This window comes from Rhinoderma darwinii, chromosome 3 (genome assembly GCF_050947455.1).
Source record: "Rhinoderma darwinii isolate aRhiDar2 chromosome 3, aRhiDar2.hap1, whole genome shotgun sequence".
Lineage (NCBI taxonomy): Eukaryota > Metazoa > Chordata > Amphibia > Anura > Rhinodermatidae > Rhinoderma > Rhinoderma darwinii.
The window spans coordinates 414,596,145-414,609,638 of record NC_134689.1 but is presented as its reverse complement, the minus strand read 5'-3'; the positions used below and the strand labels follow the sequence as shown (position 1 = coordinate 414,609,638).

General features: G+C 37.8%; 9 non-coding genes across 9 annotated transcripts; all 9 read right to left on the bottom strand.

Annotated features, from left to right (window-relative positions):
- Positions 1–384: 384 nt before the first annotated feature.
- On the bottom strand, positions 385–456 carry TRNAQ-UUG (transfer RNA glutamine (anticodon UUG)). Its single transcript has one exon. It is a non-coding gene; the product is annotated as a tRNA-Gln (tRNA).
- Positions 457–1,762: 1,306 nt separating this feature from the next.
- TRNAQ-UUG (transfer RNA glutamine (anticodon UUG)) lies at positions 1,763–1,834 on the bottom strand. Its single transcript has one exon. It is a non-coding gene; the product is annotated as a tRNA-Gln (tRNA).
- A 617-nt stretch (positions 1,835–2,451) lies between these two features.
- TRNAQ-UUG (transfer RNA glutamine (anticodon UUG)) lies at positions 2,452–2,523 on the bottom strand. The gene has a single exon. It is a non-coding gene; the product is annotated as a tRNA-Gln (tRNA).
- Positions 2,524–3,140: 617 nt separating this feature from the next.
- Positions 3,141–3,212, bottom strand: TRNAQ-UUG (transfer RNA glutamine (anticodon UUG)). The gene has a single exon. It is a non-coding gene; the product is annotated as a tRNA-Gln (tRNA).
- Positions 3,213–3,829: 617 nt separating this feature from the next.
- On the bottom strand, positions 3,830–3,901 carry TRNAQ-UUG (transfer RNA glutamine (anticodon UUG)). The gene has a single exon. It is a non-coding gene; the product is annotated as a tRNA-Gln (tRNA).
- Positions 3,902–4,519: 618 nt separating this feature from the next.
- Positions 4,520–4,591, bottom strand: TRNAQ-UUG (transfer RNA glutamine (anticodon UUG)). Its single transcript has one exon. It is a non-coding gene; the product is annotated as a tRNA-Gln (tRNA).
- A 617-nt stretch (positions 4,592–5,208) lies between these two features.
- Positions 5,209–5,280, bottom strand: TRNAQ-UUG (transfer RNA glutamine (anticodon UUG)). The gene has a single exon. It is a non-coding gene; the product is annotated as a tRNA-Gln (tRNA).
- Positions 5,281–7,968: 2,688 nt separating this feature from the next.
- On the bottom strand, positions 7,969–8,040 carry TRNAQ-UUG (transfer RNA glutamine (anticodon UUG)). Its single transcript has one exon. It is a non-coding gene; the product is annotated as a tRNA-Gln (tRNA).
- A 2,689-nt stretch (positions 8,041–10,729) lies between these two features.
- Positions 10,730–10,801, bottom strand: TRNAQ-UUG (transfer RNA glutamine (anticodon UUG)). The gene has a single exon. It is a non-coding gene; the product is annotated as a tRNA-Gln (tRNA).
- Positions 10,802–13,494: the final 2,693 nt, after the last annotated feature.

The window sequence follows — 13,494 nt, the reverse complement described above, 5'->3', positions numbered from 1 at the left end:
TGGGAAATGAAATTATGAATTTCAGTTGACTGAAAAGTTAAGGGTAGTAACCAGTGTCAGGCAGCTACTGCCAAGGCAAAAAGACTGTAAATTAGTTTCCATTTGGATAATCTACAATGTGGATCATACTAATTTCCAAGGTCTGTCTGTACTGAACACCCTACGAGCTGCAAGTAGAGCCAGTGTTTGCATTACATGACATAAAAAGACCCTTTAAATTTGTTGATTTTATATGCCCTCAATTCCATTCGTTTAATTATCTCTATGAGAGAATATTATAAAAAACATTTGTGTTGCTAAATCGTGTTTATGGCGTACAACAAGCACTATCAATACAATACTCATTGAAAAGGTACTACACTCAGAAGGAAGTAAACTGTGGCAAGGTCCCACCGAGAGTTGAACTCGGATTGCTGGATTCAAAGTCCAGAGTGCTAACCATTACACCATGGAACCCTTGACAATAGAGTGAGGTTTGGATATTTCTACTAAACAGGCAGTATGTGTAATTACAATAAAGGTTCGGCTATCAATCAAAGTCGACCTCCCACAATAATCAAGAGGGCATAGCTTCTGTGCCTGCATGATCACCAAGATGTACAATTATTTTCTATTGCGGTTATATAACAAAAGCTAGAACCCTGCATTTAGAAAGGGAAAATACTATTACCAACTCAATGGGAAAAAACTGGGAAATAAATTTATGAATTTCAGTTGACTGAAAAGTTAACGGTAGTAACCAGTGTCAGGCAGCTACTGCCAAGGCAGAAAGACTGTAAATTAGTTTCCATTTGGATAATCTACAATGTGGATCATACTAATTTCCAAGGTCTGTCTGTACTGAACACCCTACGAGCTGGAAGTGGAGCCAGTGTTTGCATTACATGCCATAAAAAGACCCTTTAAATTTGTTGATTTTATATGCCCTCAATTCCATTCGTTTAATTATCTCTACGAGAGAATATTATAAAAAACATTTGTGTTGCTAAATCGTGTTTATGGCGTACAACAAGCACTATCAATACAATACTCATTGAATAGGTACTACACTCAGAAGGAAGTAAACTGTGGCAAGGTCCCACTGAGAGTTGAACTCGGATTGCTGGATTCAAAGTCCAGAGTGCTAACCATTACACCATGGAAGCCTTGACAATAGAGGGAGGTTTGGATATTTCTACTAAACAGGCAGTACGTGTAATTACAATAAAGGGTCGGCTATCAATCAAAGTCGACCTCCCACAATAATCAAGAGGGCATAGCTTCTGTGCCTGCATGATCACCAAGATGTACAATTATTTTCTATTGCGGTTATATAACAAAAGCTAGAACCCTGCATTTAGAAAGGGAAAATACTATTACCAACTCAATGGGAAAAAACTGGGAAATAAATTTATGAATTTCAGTTGACTGAAAAGTTAACGGTAGTAACCAGTGTCAGGCAGCTACTGCCAAGGCAGAAAGACTGTAAATTAGTTTCCATTTGGATAATGTACAATGTGGATCATACTAATTTCCAAGGTCTGTCTGTACTGAACACCCTACGAGCTGCAAGTACAGCCAGTGTTTGCATTACATGCCATAAAAAGACCCTTTAAATTTGTTGATTTTATATGCCCTCAATTCCATTCGTTTAATTATCTCTACGAGAGAATATTATAAAAAACATTTGTGTTGCTAAATCGTGTTTATGGCGTACAACAAGCACTATCAATACAATACTCATTGAAAAGGTACTACACTCAGATGGAAGTAAACTGTGGCAAGGTCCCACCGAGAGTTGAACTCGGATTGCTGGATTCAAAGTCCAGAGTGCTAACCATTACACCATGGAACCCTTGACGATAGAGGGAGGTTTGGATATTTCTACTAAACAGGCAGTACGTGTAATTACAATAAAGGGTCGGCTATCAATCAAAGTCGACCTCCCACAATAATCAAGAGGGCATAGCTTCTGTGCCTGCATGATCACCAAGATGTACAATTATTTTCTATTGCGGTTATATAACAAAAGCTAGAACCCTGCATTTAGAAAGGGAAAATACTATTACCAACTCAATGGGAAAAAACTGGGAAATAAATTTATGAATTTCAGTTGACTGAAAAGTTAACGGTAGTAACCAGTGTCAGGCAGCTACTGCCAAGGCAGAAAGACTGTAAATTAGTTTCCATTTGGATAATCTACAATGTGGATCATACTAATTTCCAAGGTCTGTCTGTACTGAACACCCTACGAGCTGGAAGTAGAGCCAGTGTTTGCATTACATGCCATAAAAAGACCCTTTAAATTTGTTGATTTTATATGCCCTCAATTCCATTCGTTTAATTATCTCTATGAGAGAATATTATAAAAAACATTTGTGTTGCTAAATCGTGTTTATGGCGTACAACAAGCACTATCAATACGATACTCATTGAAAAGGTACTACACTCAGAAGGAAGTAAACTGTGGCAAGGTCCCACCGAGAGTTGAACTCGGATTGCTGGATTCAAAGTCCAGAGTGATAACCATTACACCATGGAACCCTTGACAATAGAGGGAGGTTTGGATATTTCTACTAAACAGGCAGTACGTGTAATTACAATAAAGGGTCGGCTATCAATCAAAGTCGACCTCCCACAATAATCAAGAGGGCATAGCTTCTGTGCCTGCATGATCACCAAGATGTACAATTATTTTCTATTGCGGTTATATAACAAAAGCTAGAACCCTGCATTTAGAAAGGGAAAATACTATTACCAACTCAATGGGAAAAAACTGGGAAATAAATTTATGAATTTCAGTTGACTGAAAAGTTAACGGTAGTAACCAGTGTCAGGCAGCTACTGCCAAGGCAGAAAGACTGTAAATTAGTTTCCATTTGGATAATGTACAATGTGGATCATACTAATTTCCAAGGTCTGTCTGTACTGAACACCCTACGAGCTGCAAGTAGAGCCAGTGTTTGCATTACATGCCATAAAAAGACCCTTTAAATTTGTTGATTTTATATGCCCTCAATTCCATTCGTTTAATTATCTCTACGAGAGAATATTATAAAAAACATTTGTGTTGCTAAATCGTGTTTATGGCGTACAACAAGCACTATCAATACAATGCTCATTGAAAAGGTACTACACTCAGAAGGAAGTAAACTGTGGCAAGGTCCCACCAAGAGTTGAACTCGGATTGCTGGATTCAAAGTCCAGAGTGCTAACCATTACACCATGGAACCCTTGACAATAGAGGGAGGTTTGGATATTTCTACTAAACAGGCAGTACGTGTAATTACAATAAAGGGTCGGCTATCAATCAAAGTCGACCTCCCACAATAATCAAGAGGGCATAGCTTCTGTGCCTGCATGATCACCAAGATGTACAATTATTTTCTATTGCGGTTATATAACAAAAGCTAGAACCCTGCATTTAGAAAGGGAAAATACTATTACCAACTCAATGGTAAAAAACTGGGAAATAAATTTATGAATTTCAGTTGACTGAAAAGTTAACGGTAGTAACCAGTGTCAGGCAGCTACTGCCAAGGCAGAAAAACTGTAAATTAGTTTCCATTTGGATAATGTACAATGTGGATCATACTAATTTCCAAGGTCTGTCTGTACTGAACACCCTACGAGCTGCAAGTAGAGCCAGTGTTTGCATTACATGCCATAAAAAGACCCTTTACATTTGTTGATTTTATATGCCCTCAATTCCATTCGTTTAATTATCTCTACGAGAGAATATTATAAAAAACATTTGTGTTGCTAAATCGTGTTTATGGCGTACAACAAGCACTATCAATACAATACTCATTGAAAAGGTACTACACTCAGAAGGAAGTAAACTGTGGCAAGGTCCCACCGAGAGTTGAACTCGGATTACTGGATTCAAAGTCCAGAGTGCTAACCATTACACCATGGAACCCTTGACAATAGAGTGAGGTTTGGATATTTCTACTAAACAGGCAGTACGTGTAATTACAATAAAGGGTCGGCTATCAATCAAAGTCGACCTCCCACAATAATCAAGAGGGCATAGCTTCTGTGCCTGCATGATCACCAAGATGTACAATTATTTTCTATTGCGGTTATATAACAAAAGCTAGAACCCTGCATTTAGAAAGGGAAAATACTATTACCAACTCAATTAGAAAAAACTGGGAAATAAATTTATGAATTTCAGTTGACTGAAAATTTAAGGGTAGTAACCAGTGTCAGGCAGCTACTGCCAAGGCAAAAAGACTGTAAATTAGTTTCCATTTGGATAATCTACAATGTGGATCATACTAATATCCAAGGTCTGTCTGTACTGAACACCCTACGAGCTGGAAGTGGAGCCAGTGTTTGCATTACGTGCCATAAAAAGACCCTTTAAATTTGTTGATTTTATAAGCCCTCAATTACATTGGTTTAATTATCTCTACGAGAGAATATTATAAAAAACATTTGTGTTGCTAAATCGTGTTTATGGCATACAACAAGCACTATCAATACAATACCTCATTGAAAAGGTACTACACTCAGAAGGAAGTAAACTGTGGCAAGGTCCCACCGAGAGTTGAACTCGGATTGCTGGATTCAAAGTCCAGAGTGATAACCATTACACCATGGAACCCTTGACAATAGAGGGAGGTTTGGATATTTCTACTAAACAGGCAGTACGTGTAATTACAATAAAGGGTCGGCTATCAATCAAAGTCGACCTCCCACAATAATCAAGAGGGCATAGCTTCTGTGCCTGCATGATCACCAAGATGTAGAATTATTTTCTATTGCGGTTATATAACAAAAGCTAGAACCCTGCATTTAGAAAGGGAAAATACTATTACCAACTCAATGGGAAAAAACTGGGAAATGAAATTATGAATTTCAGTTGACTGAAAAGTTAAGGGTAGTAACCAGTGTCAGGCAGCTACTGCCAAGGCAAAAAGACTGTAAATTAGTTTCCATTTGGATAATCTACAATGTGGATCATACTAATTTCCAAGGTCTGTCTGTACTGAACACCCTACGAGCTGCAAGTAGAGCCAGTGTTTGCATTACATGACATAAAAAGACCCTTTAAATTTGTTGATTTTATATGCCCTCAATTCCATTCGTTTAATTATCTCTATGAGAGAATATTATAAAAAACATTTGTGTTGCTAAATCGTGTTTATGGCGTACAACAAGCACTATCAATACAATACTCATTGAAAAGGTACTACACTCAGAAGGAAGTAAACTGTGGCAAGGTCCCACCGAGAGTTGAACTCGGATTGCTGGATTCAAAGTCCAGAGTGCTAACCATTACACCATGGAACCCTTGACAATAGAGTGAGGTTTGGATATTTCTACTAAACAGGCAGTATGTGTAATTACAATAAAGGTTCGGCTATCAATCAAAGTCGACCTCCCACAATAATCAAGAGGGCATAGCTTCTGTGCCTGCATGATCACCAAGATGTACAATTATTTTCTATTGCGGTTATATAACAAAAGCTAGAACCCTGCATTTAGAAAGGGAAAATACTATTACCAACTCAATGGGAAAAAACTGGGAAATAAATTTATGAATTTCAGTTGACTGAAAAGTTAACGGTAGTAACCAGTGTCAGGCAGCTACTGCCAAGGCAGAAAGACTGTAAATTAGTTTCCATTTGGATAATCTACAATGTGGATCATACTAATTTCCAAGGTCTGTCTGTACTGAACACCCTACGAGCTGGAAGTGGAGCCAGTGTTTGCATTACATGCCATAAAAAGACCCTTTAAATTTGTTGATTTTATATGCCCTCAATTCCATTCGTTTAATTATCTCTACGAGAGAATATTATAAAAAACATTTGTGTTGCTAAATCGTGTTTATGGCGTACAACAAGCACTATCAATACAATACTCATTGAATAGGTACTACACTCAGAAGGAAGTAAACTGTGGCAAGGTCCCACTGAGAGTTGAACTCGGATTGCTGGATTCAAAGTCCAGAGTGCTAACCATTACACCATGGAAGCCTTGACAATAGAGGGAGGTTTGGATATTTCTACTAAACAGGCAGTACGTGTAATTACAATAAAGGGTCGGCTATCAATCAAAGTCGACCTCCCACAATAATCAAGAGGGCATAACTTCTGTGCCTGCATGATCACCAAGATGTACAATTATTTTCTATTGCGGTTATATAACAAAAGCTAGAACCCTGCATTTAGAAAGGGAAAATACTATTACCAACTCAATGGGAAAAAACTGGGAAATAAATTTATGAATTTCAGTTGACTGAAAAGTTGACGGTAGTAACCAGTGTCAGGCAGCTACTGCCAAGGCAGAAAGACTGTAAATTAGTTTCCATTTGGATAATCTACAATGTGGATCATACTAATTTCCAAGGTCTGTCTGTACTGAACACCCTACGAGCTGGAAGTGGAGCCAGTGTTTGCATTACATGCCATAAAAAGACCCTTTAAATTTGTTGATTTTATATGCCCTCAATTCCATTCGTTTAATTATCTCTACAAGAGAATATTATAAAAAAACATTTGTGTTGCTAAATCGTGTTTATGGCGTACAACAAGCACTATCAATACAATACCTCATTGAAAAGGTACTACACTCAGAAGGAAGTAAACTGTGGCAATGTCCCACCGAGAGTTGAACTCAGATCGCTGGATTCAAAGTCCAGAGTGGTAACCATTACACCATGGAACCCTTGACAATAGAGTGAGGTTTGGATATTTCTACTAAACAGGCAGTACGTGTAATTACAATAAAGGGTCGGCTAACAATCAAAGTCGACCTCCCACAATAAACAATAGGGCATAGATTCTGTGCCTGCATGATCACCAAGATGTACAATTATTTTCTATTGCGGTTATATAACAAAAGCTAGAACCCTGCATTTAGAAAGGGAAAATACTATTACCAACTCAATGGGAAAAAACTGGGAAATGAAGTTATGAATTTCAGTTGACTGAAAAGTTAACTGTAGTAACCAGTGTCAGGCAGCTACTGCCAAGGCAAAAAGACTGTAAATTAGTTTCCATTTGGATAATCTACAATGTGGATCATACTAATTTCCAAGGTCGGTCTGTACTGAACACCCTACGAGCTGGAAGTGGAGCCAGTGTTTGCATTACGTGCCATAAAAAGACCCTTTAAATTTGTTGATTTTATAAGCCCTCAATTACATTGGTTTAATTATCTCTACAAGAGAATATTATAAAAAAACATTTGTGTTGCTAAATCGTGTTAATGGCGTACAACAAGCACTATCAGTACAATACCTCATTGAAAAGGTACTACACTCAGAAGGAAGTAAACTGTGGCAAGGTCCCACCGAGAGTTAATCTCGGATTGCTGGATTCAACGTCCAGAGTGCTAACCATTACACCATGGAACCCTTGACAATAGAGTGAGGTTTGGATATTTCTACTAAACAGGCAGTACGTGTAATTACAATAAAGGGTCGGCTATCAATCAAAGTCGACCTCCCACAATAATCAAGAGGGCATAGCTTCTGTGCCTGCATGATCACCAAGATGTACAATTATTTTCTATTGCGGTTATATAACAAAAGCTAGAACCCTGCATTTAGAAAGGGAAAATACTATTACCAACTCAATGGGAAAAAACTGGGAAATTAATTTATGAATTTCAGTTGACTGAAAAGTTAAGGGTAGTAACCAGTGTCAGGCAGCTACTGCCAAGCCAAAAAGACTGTAAATTAGTTTCCATTTGGATATTCTACAATGTGGATCATACTAATTTCCAAGGTCTGTCTGTACTGAACACCCTACGAGCTGGAAGTAGAGCCAGTGTTTGCATTACATGCCATAAAAAGACCCTTTAAATTTGTTGATTTTATATGCCCTCAATTCCATTCGTTTAATTATCTCTACGAGAGAATATTATAAAAAACATTTGTGTTGCTAAATCGTGTTTATGGCATACAACAAGCACTATCAATACAATACTCATTGAAAAGGTACTACACTCAGAAGGAAGTAAACTGTGGCAAGGTCCCACCGAGAGATGAACTCGGATTGCTGGATTCAAAGTCCAGAGTGCTAACCATTACACCATGGAACCCTTGACAATAGAGTGAGGTTTGGATATTTCTACTAAACAGGCAGTATGTGTAATTACAATAAAGGGTCGGCTATCAATCAAAGTCGACCTCCCACAATAATCAAGAGGGCATAGCTTCTGTGCCTGCATGATCACCAAGATGTACAATTATTTTCTATTGCGGTTATATAACAAAAGCTAGAACCCTGCATTTAGAAAGGGAAAATACTATTACCAACTCAATTAGAAAAAACTGGGAAATAAATTTATGAATTTCAGTTGACTGAAAAGTTAAGGGTAGTAACCAGTGTCAGGCAGCTACTGCCAAGGCAAAAAGACTGTAAATTAGTTTCCATTTGGATAATCTACAATGTGGATCATACTAATATCCAAGGTCTGTCTGTACTGAACACCCTACGAGCTGGAAGTGGAGCCAGTGTTTGCATTACGTGCCATAAAAAGACCCTTTAAATTTGTTGATTTTATAAGCCCTCAATTACATTGGTTTAATTATCTCTACAAGAGAATATTATAAAAAAACATTTGTGTTGCTAAATCGTGTTAATGGCGTACAACAAGCACTATCAGTACAATACCTCATTGAAAAGGTACTACACTCAGAAGGAAGTAAACTGTGGCAAGGTCCCACCGAGAGTTAATCTCGGATTGCTGGATTCAACGTCCAGAGTGCTAACCATTACACCATGGAACCCTTGACAATAGAGTGAGGTTTGGATATTTCTACTAAACAGGCAGTACGTGTAATTACAATAAAGGGTCGGCTATCAATCAAAGTCGACCTCCCACAATAATCAAGAGGGCATAGCTTCTGTGCCTGCATGATCACCAAGATGTACAATTATTTTCTATTGCGGTTATATAACAAAAGCTAGAACCCTGCATTTAGAAAGGGAAAATACTATTACCAACTCAATGGGAAAAAACTGGGAAATTAATTTATGAATTTCAGTTGACTGAAAAGTTAAGGGTAGTAACCAGTGTCAGGCAGCTACTGCCAAGCCAAAAAGACTGTAAATTAGTTTCCATTTGGATATTCTACAATGTGGATCATACTAATTTCCAAGGTCTGTCTGTACTGAACACCCTACGAGCTGGAAGTAGAGCCAGTGTTTGCATTACATGCCATAAAAAGACCCTTTAAATTTGTTGATTTTATATGCCCTCAATTCCATTCGTTTAATTATCTCTACGAGAGAATATTATAAAAAACATTTGTGTTGCTAAATCGTGTTTATGGCATACAACAAGCACTATCAATACAATACTCATTGAAAAGGTACTACACTCAGAAGGAAGTAAACTGTGGCAAGGTCCCACTGAGAGATGAACTCGGATTGCTGGATTCAAAGTCCAGAGTGCTAACCATTACACCATGGAACCCTTGACAATAGAGTGAGGTTTGGATATTTCTACTAAACAGGCAGTATGTGTAATTACAATAAAGGGTCGGCTATCAATCAAAGTCGACCTCCCACAATAATCAAGAGGGCATAGCTTCTGTGCCTGCATGATCACCAAGATGTACAATTATTTTCTATTGCGGTTATATAACAAAAGCTAGAACCCTGCATTTAGAAAGGGAAAATACTATTACCAACTCAATTAGAAAAAACTGGGAAATAAATTTATGAATTTCAGTTGACTGAAAAGTTAAGGGTAGTAACCAGTGTCAGGCAGCTACTGCCAAGGCAAAAAGACTGTAAATTAGTTTCCATTTGGATAATCTACAATGTGGATCATACTAATATCCAAGGTCTGTCTGTACTGAACACCCTACGAGCTGGAAGTGGAGCCAGTGTTTGCATTACGTGCCATAAAAAGACCCTTTAAATTTGTTGATTTTATAAGCCCTCAATTACATTGGTTTAATTATCTCTACAAGAGAATATTATAAAAAAACATTTGTGTTGCTAAATCGTGTTAATGGCGTACAACAAGCACTATCAGTACAATACCTCATTGAAAAGGTACTACACTCAGAAGGAAGTAAACTGTGGCAAGGTCCCACCGAGAGTTAATCTCGGATTGCTGGATTCAACGTCCAGAGTGCTAACCATTACACCATGGAACCCTTGACAATAGAGTGAGGTTTGGATATTTCTACTAAACAGGCAGTACGTGTAATTACAATAAAGGGTCGGCTATCAATCAAAGTCGACCTCCCACAATAATCAAGAGGGCATAGCTTCTGTGCCTGCATGATCACCAAGATGTACAATTATTTTCTATTGCGGTTATATAACAAAAGCTAGAACCCTGCATTTAGAAAGGGAAAATACTATTACCAACTCAATGGGAAAAAACTGGGAAATTAATTTATGAATTTCAGTTGACTGAAAAGTTAAGGGTAGTAACCAGTGTCAGGCAGCTACTGCCAAGCCAAAAAGACTGTAAATTAGTTTCCATTTGGATATTCTACAATGTGGATCATACTAATTTCCAAGGTCTGTCTGTACTGAACACCCTACGAGCTGGAAGTAGAGCCAGTGTTTGCATTACATGCCATAAAAAGACCCTTTAAATTTGTTGATTTTATATGCCCTCAATTCCATTCGTTTAATTATCTCTACGAGAGAATATTATAAAAAAACATTTGTGTTGCTAAATCGTGTTTATGGCATACAACAAGCACTATCAATACAATACTCATTGAAAAGGTACAACACTCAGAAGGAAGTAAACTGTGGCAAGGTCCCACCGAGAGATGAACTCGGATTGCTGGATTCAAAGTCCAGAGTGCTAACCATTACACCATGGAACCCTTGACAATAGAGTGAGGTTTGGATATTTCTACTAAACAGGCAGTATGTGTAATTACAATAAAGGGTCGGCTATCAATCAAAGTCGACCTCCCACAATAATCAAGAGGGCATAGCTTCTGTGCCTGCATGATCACCAAGATGTACAATTATTTTCTATTGCGGTTATATAACAAAAGCTAGAACCCTGCATTTAGAAAGGGAAAATACTATTACCAACTCAATGGGAAAAAACTGGGAAATAAATTTATGAATTTCAGTTGACTGAAAAGTTAACGGTAGTAACCAGTGTCAGGCAGCTACTGCCAAGGCAGAAAGACTGTAAATTAGTTTCCATTTGGATAATCTACAATGTGGATCATACTAATTTCCAAGGTCTGTCTGTACTGAACACCCTACGAGCTGGAAGTGGAGCCAGTGTTTGCATTACATGCCATAAAAAGACCCTTTAAATTTGTTGATTTTATATGCCCTCAATTCCATTCGTTTAATTATCTCTACGAGAGAATATTATAAAAAACATTTGTGTTGCTAAAACGTGTTTATGGCGTACAACAAGCACTATCAATACAATACTCATTGAATAGGTACTACACTCAGAAGGAAGTAAACTGTGGCAAGGTCCCACTGAGAGTTGAACTCGGATTGCTGGATTCAAAGTCCAGAGTGCTAACCATTACACCATGGAAGCCTTGACAATAGAGGGAGGTTTGGATATTTCTACTAAACAGGCAGTACGTGTAATTACAATAAAGGGTCGGCTATCAATCAAAGTCGACCTCCCACAATAATCAAGAGGGCATAACTTCTGTGCCTGCATGATCACCAAGATGTACAATTATTTTCTATTGCGGTTATATAACAAAAGCTAGAACCCTGCATTTAGAAAGGGAAAATACTATTACCAACTCAATGGGAAAAAACTGGGAAATAAATTTATGAATTTCAGTTGACTGAAAAGTTTACGGTAGTAATCAGTGTCAGGCAGCTACTGCCAAGGCAGAAAGACTGTAAATTAGTTTCCATTTGGATAATCTACAATGTGGATCATACTAATTTTCAAGGTCTGTCTGTACTGAACACCCTACGAGCTGGAAGTGGAGCCAGTGTTTGCATTACATGCCATAAAAAGACCCTTTAAATTTGTTGATTTTATATGCCCTCAATTCCATTCGTTTAATTATCTCTACAAGAGAATATTATAAAAAAACATTTGTGTTGCTAAATCGTGTTAATGGCGTACAACAAGCACTATCAATACAATACCTCATTGAAAAGGTACTACACTCAGAAGGAAGTAAACTGTGGCAAGGTCCCACCGAGAGTTAATCTCAGATTGCTGGATTCAAAGTCCAGAGTGCTAACCATTACACCATGGAACCCTTGACAATAGAGTGAGGTTTGGATATTTCTACTAAACAGGCAGTACGTGTAATTACAATAAAGGGTCGGCTATCAATCAAAGTCGACCTCCCACAATAATCAAGAGGGCATAGCTTCTGTGCCTGCATGATCACCAAGATGTACAATTATTTTCTATTGCGGTTATATAACAAAAGCTAGAACCCTGCATTTAGAAAGGGAAAATACTATTACCAACTCAATGGAAAAAACTGGGAAATAAATTTATGAATTTCAGTTGACTGAAAAGTTGACGGTAGTAACCAGTGTCAGGCAGCTACTGCCAAGCCAAAAAGACTGTAAATTAGTTTCCATTTGGATATTCTACAATGTGGATCATACTAATTTCCAAGGTCTGTCTGTACTGAACACCCTACGAGCTGGAAGTAGAGCCAGTGTTTGCATTACATGCCATAAAAAGACCCTTTAAATTTGTTGATTTTATATGCCCTCAATTCCATTCGTTTAATTATCTCTACGAGAGAATATTATAAAAAAAATTTGTGTTGCTAAATCGTGTTTATGGCGTACAACAAGCACTATCAATACAATACCTCATTGAAAAGGTACTACACTCAGAAGGAAGTAAACTGTGGCAATGTCCCACCGAGAGTTGAACTCAGATCGCTGGATTCAAAGTCCAGAGTGGTAACCATTACACCATGGAACCCTTGACAATAGAGTGAGGTTTGGATATTTCTACTAAACAGGCAGTACGTGTAATTACAATAAAGGGTCGGCTAACAATCAAAGTCGACCTCCCACAATAATCAATAGGGCATAGATTCTGTGCCTGCATGATCACCAAGATGTACAATTATTTTCTATTGCGGTTATATAACAAAAGCTAGATCCCTGCATTTAGAAAGGGAAAATACTATTACCAACTCAATGGGAAAAAACTGGGAAATGAAGTTATGAATTTCAGTTGACTGAAAAGTTAACTGTAGTAACCAGTGTCAGGCAGCTACTGCCAAGGCAAAAAGACTGTAAATTAGTTTCCATTTGGATAATCTACAATGTGGATCATACTAATTTCCAAGGTCTGTCTGTACTGAACACCCTACGAGCTGGAAGTGGAGCCAGTGTTTGCATTACATGCCATAAAAAGACCCTTTACATTTTTTTGAGTTTATATGCCCTCAATTCCATTCGTTTAATTATCTCTACGAGAGAATATTATAAAAAACATTTGTGTTGCTAAATCGTGTTTATGGCATACAACAAGCACTATCAATACAATACTCATTGAAAAGGTACTACACTCAGAAGGAAGTAAACTGTGGCAAGGTAC